Source organism: Phaseolus vulgaris, chromosome 8 (genome assembly GCF_051622355.1).
Source record: "Phaseolus vulgaris cultivar YP4 chromosome 8, ASM5162235v1, whole genome shotgun sequence".
In the NCBI taxonomy this organism is placed as follows: Eukaryota; Viridiplantae; Streptophyta; class Magnoliopsida; order Fabales; family Fabaceae; genus Phaseolus; species Phaseolus vulgaris.
In genome coordinates, this window is record NC_143505.1 from 30296856 (window position 1) to 30305472 (window position 8617).

Consider the following 8617-nt stretch of genomic DNA (forward strand, 5'->3'; position numbering starts at 1 on the left):
TGCGTTTGAAGTTCCTGGAGGAGGTTCTAAGAGCATTCTTGCAAATAGCACAGTTGCCATAGGCGGGGTAAGGAAGCGACAAAGCAATTCCTCCACGCTAGAAGTTGGCGCCAGGATCAATGGGCTTGATAGTCTGTTGATGCCAATGCATCAATAATATTTGTTTCCTGTTCTACATCAACAACAATCATTGTACCACCAGCTGCAGTGTCTAAAAGCATTTTTGTATCCTGAGCCCATTATCTTCAAATTCATGATTTGGGCATTTTCTCAGCATCACTTTGAATCTCTCCCATGTTTCACAGAAGGCTTCATCTGATCATTGTTTGAACATAGAAATATCAGACTTTGCTTTGATGTAGCGGGATAATGGAAAAAATCTTTGTAAAATTTTTTCCTCTATATCTTTCCAACTAGTAAGGCTATGATTTGGATGTGATTTGAGTCATTCCTTATCTTTTTCTGCCAATGAGAAATGAAAAAAACATAGATAAACAACTTCAATATCACATGATTGAAAACTCATTATGCCCACCAATTCATAAAATGTAGATAAATGTATATATGGATCCTCATGGTTAATTATTGTAAATTGATGGGAATGCAGGTTTCATCTCCAAGGCCTTAGTTGATGAGAATCAAATAAAGGAGGCTTTTATTCAAGAAGGAAGAGGACATTCACCCTCACATTTGAAGTTCTTCCTTCTAGTCTTCTCAAAATTAAAAGAAGACATAAAATAAAGATGAGGCCCAAGCCCAAGCCCAAAAAGGCCAAAGCCCAAGTCCATCCCATGAGGGGCAAGGCCAAGCATTAAATAAAAGAGCATAATTTGATTTACTCTTGTATAGTTGTAGGAGGTGTGGATATTAAATAAAGAAGTGTGAAAATGTAAAATAAAGTCACATTATCCATGTGACTTAGGAGAGTAGGTGTAGGTGTAGTTTTTAGGAGGTGTAATAGTAGAAAAAGGTCACACCTCCTGATGTGAATGTAACTACAAGAACACATGATTCTTGACATTCTTAGGATCAACTTGAGCTGGATTTGAAAGGCACTTTACTTTAGAATTGGATCAATGTTCTAATTCAAGAACTCACCAAAACTTAGCACCAACCAAGGCTCATATGGAAGTCCATGTTTTGTCAAATTGAATCAAAACACAATGAATGAAGAACAAGATTTAAAACTGGACAGAAATTAAAAGCTAGCTACTGAACCAAAACAGAATTAAGAACACAATGCTGGAAACACAAAATTAGACGGTAGAAAAAGAAGTAAACTCTAGGAATCAAAACTACCGAATGGAAAATTGAAGAAAAGGGAAGAAGAACACTTATAGAAGAAGATACTTGCTGGATTTTGAGAATTGGAAGAAGCCATTCACGCCACTTGGTTCCTTGTTCCAAGATAAGTGATGGAGTGCCATCACTTGAAGCTCACCATAGCTCACAAGATAAGGCAAGGAAGAAGAAGACTCAAAACTCACAATTTCTCTCCAAATTTGAGTATAGTCTCTCTACTATAAAATTCCAATCTCAATTGTGAAGGACCTAAGCCCTCCTTTTATAGGAGTAAGGGCTGGTCATTTACATAGCTTATTCCCTAAGCTACCCAAAAAAACTCCTAAGATCACACCCCCCCTTACTAAGCTCACTCTCCAAGCTTCTAGAATTTGCTAAACTAAAGCCTAAAGATGCTTTTACAAAAGAGGTGTCTCATGTTTCCCTCTAAGCACCTTTCTAAACATTATTCTATATTATTTACAATTTAAAAGAAACTATAAAGAGAGATATTTAATATGAAGCCTATTATTTGAGAGTTTGTAGACTTCTTTATCTTTAGGCTTGATCTTCTCTTTGACTTCTTTTAATTTGTGAGAAGACTAGAAGGAAGAACTTCAAATGTGTAGGTGAAAATCCTCTTCCTTCATTAATAAAATCCTCTCCTAGTGGATATCCATCACCTCCCATGTGATTTGTTTTTTGTGGGAATTTCAAATAAGTTTTATTTGAATTTTCCCACCTATTTTCCAGCACCCTCACACTATAAATAGAGGTGTGGGCTCTTGTAAAATGCAGATTTGAAAATTGGAATTAGAGAAACTCTACTCAAATTGAGAGAGAATTGTGTGAGAACTTGCTTTCTCCTCTACCTTGTCTTATCTTAAGTGCCTTGGCTCTCTCAAGTGGCGGCATTTGCTCACTTTTCTTGGATCCTTCACACTCCAAGTGGCGTGATCACTAGTCAAGCTCTTCATCTTCATAAGTTATTCTCTCCTTCATCTTCCATTTCATTTTCCATGCTTTACTAAATGTTAAACATGTCTTAAGCTTCTTTCTATTCGGTGTTGTGCTTCCTTTCCACTTTATGTTCGGCTCTTTTCTGTTCTAGCTTGATTTGTTTGGTTCATTTCTGTTTTTGAAGCTTTCTAAGCTTTAATACACTTTTTAATCGGTTCAATTGGCAATAGATGGATCTTCCATGTGAGTTTGGTGTTTGGTGCAAGTTTTGGTGAGTTCTTGAAACATAGAACCTTAATCCAATTCTATTAAAAGTGCCTATGCTATCTCTAACTCAAGTTGATTCCATAGAATGTCAAAGAATCATATATATCTTGCTATTGGAATCATATCATTAGTGGTAGCAAGTATTGCACTACCAGAAAACTGCCTTGGTCCCTTCTGCATAACATAATCTCAAAATGTTCTTTTAGGCTATGGTTGTTGCTTTTCAGCCATAGTGCTTTCTTAGAAAAATTTAATGGGTAGGGTGAGAAGTGGTTGAGGATTCTTCCCTAATTTCTCCTTGTTTTTTCTTTTCTATTCTTAACCCTCTTCATCCGAGCTTCATTTCAATCTCTTATTCAAATTGCAACTGGTCTTTGGAAAACTGTCTTTTTAAAATAAAATTAAAAGTACGAGGATTACCACAAGGAGTAACTAGCAATAAAAGTAACAAAATTATTAAATTATTAAATTTTAAAAAAGTATGAAAATGTATAAAATTAAAATTAAAAACAATAAATAATTAATATATTCACAACATGAGATACCTACTTTGTCTCAATAGTACCCACTTGATGATATGAACATGAGATACCTAATTTGGAAATTTATTATACTATTATCTTTTGACTTTGTATTGGTTTGGCCTTATAATTCAAATAATTCCTCTCGATATATAATTTAAGTTAAAAAACATATGATAAAGTCATACGTTGATGGACATATAAAGTCATACTTCACCACCAAAACATAAAAGGTCACACATATCTAAAATAATTTATATTAGACCCATATTTTAATTTTTGTATACGAGATTAATACTATTTTTCAAATTCAAATAGAAAGCAAGGAAGGCGTGAGATTCCACATGTCTTCTTAATTGAGGGAATTTGCATCAATAAGGTGGTGGAATTAGTCGCACTCTCAATTGATAGGTTTTAACAGACTTTCTCCTATAAATAAAAGTCATTTGTACATGATTTTTAACTTTGATTTGAGTAATGAAATATTTTCCAATTGAGAGACTTTTACTTGTTCAAAGTTCTATCTAGAGTTGTCTTCTTACTAGACAAATTTCGAGACTCCTCCTAGTAGTGTTGACCGAACTTCACTCTAGAAACTAAGTGTTGGCTTAACATCACTCTATACACTAAGTGTTGGCATAACATCACTTAGATTCACCGTCATAAATTTCATCTCTTTCAAATTTCTACAATTCTTCATGCTTCCGCAATAGTTTTCATCATCCGTAGAAGATATTCAAATCAATACAACGAAGAATAAGATATTCAAATCAATACAACGAAGAAAAAGATCTTCAAATGAAGATGCCAGCTAGGATTACATCACATCATGTAGTTGATAATATGTACACATAAATGTTTATGGCATATCATTGAGTTGATGGATCTAGTCAAACATTTGACAAGTAAACTCCAATTTTATAATTCGAATAAATAATAGTACATATCTAATTAAAAAAACGTTTATTTTGCTACTTTTTATTATAATCATCTTAAATAATGTAAGAACTTCTATAGCATTAACAAATGCCTATGAATTATTATAATTTTCTAATTTTTAAAGGTAGATTCAATTCTTAAAATTAATGCATGGTTAAGTCTACACACTAACTTTTCATTTTTAAAGGTGAGAGAATGTAAAAGGTGACTTTGTGGTGTGTTCAATATTCACCTAAGTGATAGACCTCTTATGAGTATTGTGCTGAAGATGCTAGAGGGTGAAATTCAAATTTATCCACCTTCATTTCCCTTCCAAAACCTAGTGATTGTTATGCCAAAGTTGACTAAAATATTTTGTTTTAAGCTTTGTTCAATTTACAATTACAGTACACATTCTGCAACCCAATTTGTTGCCTAAAATAATTCAAGAATCTAATAGAATTCAGAGCATTGAAAGTAAAAGACTATTTTGAAAGAATATTTCAAATGAAAATGATTAATTTTGAAAAGTTAAAAAATTCCTAACAACACTTATCTCTCTCAAAGTCCAATATGAGGGATATTAATTAGAATGGTAGCTTATGCTTGGATAGAATAATAAGTTCAATTATATGTAATAAAACAAATATAATAGTAAATTATTTCACCCCGTTAACACAGTTGAAATTTGTGTAACTTTTGATAAGGGTACTCCTAGAATGAGTACATGTAGATTATTCTTATATGTATAACATATGTAATAAAACACAAACAGGGAAATTTGAAGCATACAACAATTTTTACTACATTAATCTTGTCAAAATTTTATTCCTAGACAATTAACTGATTGGTAGAAAAAAATTGTTCTATTGTATCTTGTGTTATTGTCCATGAGAGTGTTCACATAGTGGAACACATTTTAGGTGGGTCTGCTTATAATCAAGATTAATAGCAGAATTCATAAGCCTAAGCTACTCACAATGCAAAAATCCAAAAATAAAATTACAAATCCAGGGGATAAAATGTCGAGATATGCAAGTAATCAATAGACTTGAGGCACCGAAACCCTAAAGTGTACAATAGTTCCCAGAACGAAAACACACCACAATCTCTATGGAAAATGCACCACCTCAAAAATAATTTGTTCACAAAAACAATAAAACACACTAAGAGTTAGCCACAAAAATGATCTAAGTCGTGCGAAATGGGGAAAGTGACAATTAATTTCGACAAACCAATTACGGCACAAGCAGATAGAATATCAATTGAGGAATGAAGAAATCAAAAGAGTTGAAGATGATATACAATGAAAAATTCGTGCAAACGTGATTTCCTCTTAAATGAAACTTGGGTTGTATGAACGTTTTTCCACTAAAATGAAACTACGCCCTTGGGAACGTTTTTCCTCTAAGAACATTTTAACTTTGAAATGAAGTTGCCTTAGTGATATGAGTTGGATTGAACATAGACACTTTAAAACTCTTGAATACAACATTATATGAGAAGGATAACAACAAATTAAGTATCAAAGTGTGCTTAAAACAAAGGAAACGAAATTAAAACCACAAAACAACAAGCTGAAAACAGAAATGGAATCAAGGAAGCTTAAGGAGTCATCAATGGAGTCATAGCCTTCCAAAATGATGATCCAAACTCAAAAGAGTGCTATCTCCTTGTGATCTTCCATGGAACAAGATACTAAACACAATTGAATTAAAAACAGAAAGGTACCAAACAAAAAATGAAGAACAGCACAAGGATTACAAAATCAAACGGTGAAAAGGATGAAGAACACTACAAGGAAACTAAACTACCGATTGGAATTGCAAGAGATGAAAGAATGAACACTTATTGGATGAAGCTTGTTGGATTTGAGAATTTAGAACTGCATCACGCCACTTGGAGTCTTGTTCCAAGATAAGTGAAAGGTTGCCGCCACTCGAAGCTCTCCATTGGCACACAAGATAAGGCAAGGGAAGAAGAAGACAACAAAACTCACAATTTCTCTCTAAACTTGAGTATAGTTTCTCTACATCTAATTTCCAAATCTGATTTGTACAAGGGCAGCACCTTTATCTATAGCCTATAAGGTGTTGAAATGCTAAGTTAATCAAATGCAAATGTGCCCCTAAATGACACTCAAATTCGGCGCCAACTAGTGCATGAAGGAAGTGTGACTTTCCTTCCTAGTTTGGCACCTCCTAACTCATATCTACACTCCCCCTAGCATCCCTTACTAATTTCACACCTATTTATTACATCCGCACCCCTACTCTATAAAAGAAATAAGAAGAGCCATCTTTTGATACTCTTGTCCCAAAGCTCTTGCCATGCTCCTAGTGATTCGTTGGGCTTGGGCTTCACGGGCTTGAGCATCCTCTACTTGGTTTCCATCATACTCCCCGGGTATGAGAGAATTCGTCCACGAATTTGGGAAACCTGCATCAAAATGAGTGAGATCAGTAACATTGAAAGAATTACTACCAAGATAAGTAGTAGGCATATCTAACTCATAGGCATTATCATTAATCCTCTTGATGACTTGGAAAGGACCATCACCACGAGGCATAAGTTTGGACTTCCTTAAAGAAGGAAATCTATCCTTTCTCAAATGAAGCCAAACCCAATCGCCGGGGTCAAAGATTAATGCGTTTCTCCTTTGGTTTGCAGTGTCAGCATACTTACCAACTTTCTTCTCAATTTGTAACTTGATGCGGTTATGCAAATCCTTAATAAAAGAAGCCTTTTCAAAACCGGCTTTGCATAGAACCTCATCAAGTACAGGAATGGGAAGATGATCTAGAGGTGTGAGGGGATTAAACCCATAAACAACCTCAAAAGGAGAATGGTTAGTGGTGGAATTTACTACCCTATTATAAGCAAACTCAACATAAGGTAGTAAATCCTCCCAAGCCCTTGGATTCCCGGAAATAAAGCATCGCAATAATTGACCCAAAGTTCTATTAACCACTTCAGTTTGACCATCAGTTTGAGGGTGGCAAGTAGTAGAAAACAGAAGTTTGGTGCCAAGTTTCCCCCATAAGGTCCTCCAAAAGTGACTTAAGAACTTAGAATCCCTATCGGATACTATACTTCTAGGAAGTCCATGTAAACGAACAACTTCCTTGAAGAAGAGATTTGCAATATGGCATGCATCATCCACTTTGTGGCATGGAATAAAATGAGCCATTTTAGAAAAACGGTCCACTACCACAAAGATGGAATCCTTACCCTTCGATGTCTTGGGCAGTCCTAAGATAAAATCCATAGAAATATCAACCCAAGGCATTGTAGGGATAGGAAGAGGGGTATATAAACCACGGGGTTGGACCTTAGTTTTAGCCTTCCTACATGCTATACATTTATCACAGAAGGTATGTACGGATGTGCGGATGTGAGGCCAAAAGAAATGTTCATGCAATGTTTCTAATGTCTTAGCTACCCCAAAATGCCCCATAAGCCCACCCTCATGAGCCTCTCTAACAAGAGATTCTCTTATGGATCCTTGGGGAACACAAAGTCTTTTTCCTTTGAAAAGAAAACCATTATGTAAGAAAAAGTCTTTGTGACCTCCCTTGGATTATGTTCCATCACTTAGGAACATTTTTCCTCTGAGAACGTTTGGCCTTAAATGAAGTTGCACCTTGTGGCAATGAAGTTACGCATTGGTGAATGTTTTGTAAAACAGTGTGTAAGAGTGATACTATGTAATTTTTTTTTAAAATAATATAACCTTTCCTACGATTTGTTTAAAAACCGTCAATACTTAACGGGGGTTTGAAAAACTCCAAGTAGTGTATGTTTTATTGAGGTTATTGTAACCTTCGTAAAGAAACCCTTGATAAAATTAAGATTTTTGTAGTGTTTCTTTACTATATAACTATTAAAATCATTTTAGAGATAGAAAAAATAATATATATTAAAAGAGAATCATCCATGAATATAGGTGCAGAAACGAAGATAAAATAAGAGTATTTTAAAATCATGAAAAGAGAATAAAATTCGTTGTGATTTTGAGTCACATTATGCCCTTAGAAGCTTGTGATATTTTATCAGAACGACCTGAGAAATTTGATCGTACTCTTGTTCACCATGGTCTTTTTAATAAAATCACTTTCACTCATAAAGAAAATATAAGTTTGCGGTTAGTTTTTCAATACCTTTACAAATAGAGGAAAACCAAATGCAACTTCATTTTCAGTTTATATAAAATTAGATATTATATTGACAACTTCAGTATATTTTATCTCAATTAAAGTTGTCAATTCATTTGACAAGTTCAGTTCATTATATATTTTTTAAAGAAATGATAATTAATATTTTTCAAAATAAAAATATATAGTTAAAAAAATTATTTTATAAATAATACCAAAATTTAATTTTGTTTTATTTAAGAAAATGATATATAAAGTTGAAGACTTAAAATGAATTTTTTACAATACTTTAAATAAATTGGGTTAAAAATTATTTGTTTGATAAATTAAAAATATTGAGTATTTTTTAAATATTTTTAAAGTTAAAAATACACTTATAAAAAATGTGATATGATTTATGTATAAATTTTTATATTATATAATATATGAAAGTATAAACTATATAATATGTAAAAAGTAATAATATACATGTATTTATGTAAAATAAAGGTATTAAAAAATAAAATAAATTATTGA

At 33.2% G+C, this 8617-nt stretch overlaps 1 pseudogene; it reads left to right on the plus strand.

Moving 5' to 3' along the window:
• Positions 1-248: 248 nt before the first annotated feature.
• On the plus strand, positions 249-355 carry LOC137827368 (small nucleolar RNA R71; annotated as a pseudogene).
• The last annotated feature ends 8262 nt before the right edge of the window (positions 356-8617 follow it).